The sequence below is a fragment of the Passer montanus genome, unplaced genomic scaffold (assembly GCF_014805655.1).
Source record: "Passer montanus isolate IOZ18808 unplaced genomic scaffold, ASM1480565v1 scaffold700, whole genome shotgun sequence".
NCBI classification, from domain to species: domain Eukaryota; kingdom Metazoa; phylum Chordata; class Aves; order Passeriformes; family Passeridae; genus Passer; species Passer montanus.
Window position 1 is genome coordinate 12,392 of NW_024372149.1, and position 687 is coordinate 13,078.

Here is a 687-nt window from a genome sequence, read left to right on the forward strand (position 1 = left end):
GGGCTCCCGGGGAGGTTTCTGGGGTTCCCGGCGGGGTTTTAGGGGCTCCCGATGGGGTTTTTGGGGTTCCCGGGGAGGTTTTTGGGGCTCCCGGGGAGGTTTTTGGGGTTCCCGATGGGGTTTTTGGGGCTCCCGGGGAGGTTTTAGGTGTTCCCGGGGAGGTTTTTGGGGTTCCCGATGGGGTTTTGGGGGTTCCCGGGGAGGTTTTTGGGCTCCCGGGGCTCCCCCGGCCCCTGAGGGCTCCTGAGGCCGCTTCCGGTTCTTTTCGCGCTCCTCCCGCCCGCGCGCGGCCTGAGGGGAAGGGGCGTGGCCTGCCAGAAACGCTGCGCGCATGCGCGGGGCTCCGAGAGGCGTGGTCTGCGACTCTCCCTGCGCTTTAAGGGGCGTGGCCTGTCTCAGACTGCAGAGCGCATGCGCGCAGCCCTGGGAGTGACATCAACCCCTGCGCGCGCGGAAGGGGCGTGGCTTGCATTTAAAGGGCCAGCGCGCTTTTAAATTAAAAATTAATTAAATTAAATTTTAAATATAATTTTATTGGATTTTAATTAAAGTCTCGCACCGCTTGACCTCCCCCCTCAAAAAGAAACGACACCGGAGCCTCGTTGTGGTTTTTATTAACGGCGAAAACCTCGTTAATTAATTAATTAATGAAGGAGTTAACGAACAGAGCGGGGTGGGGGAGGGGCG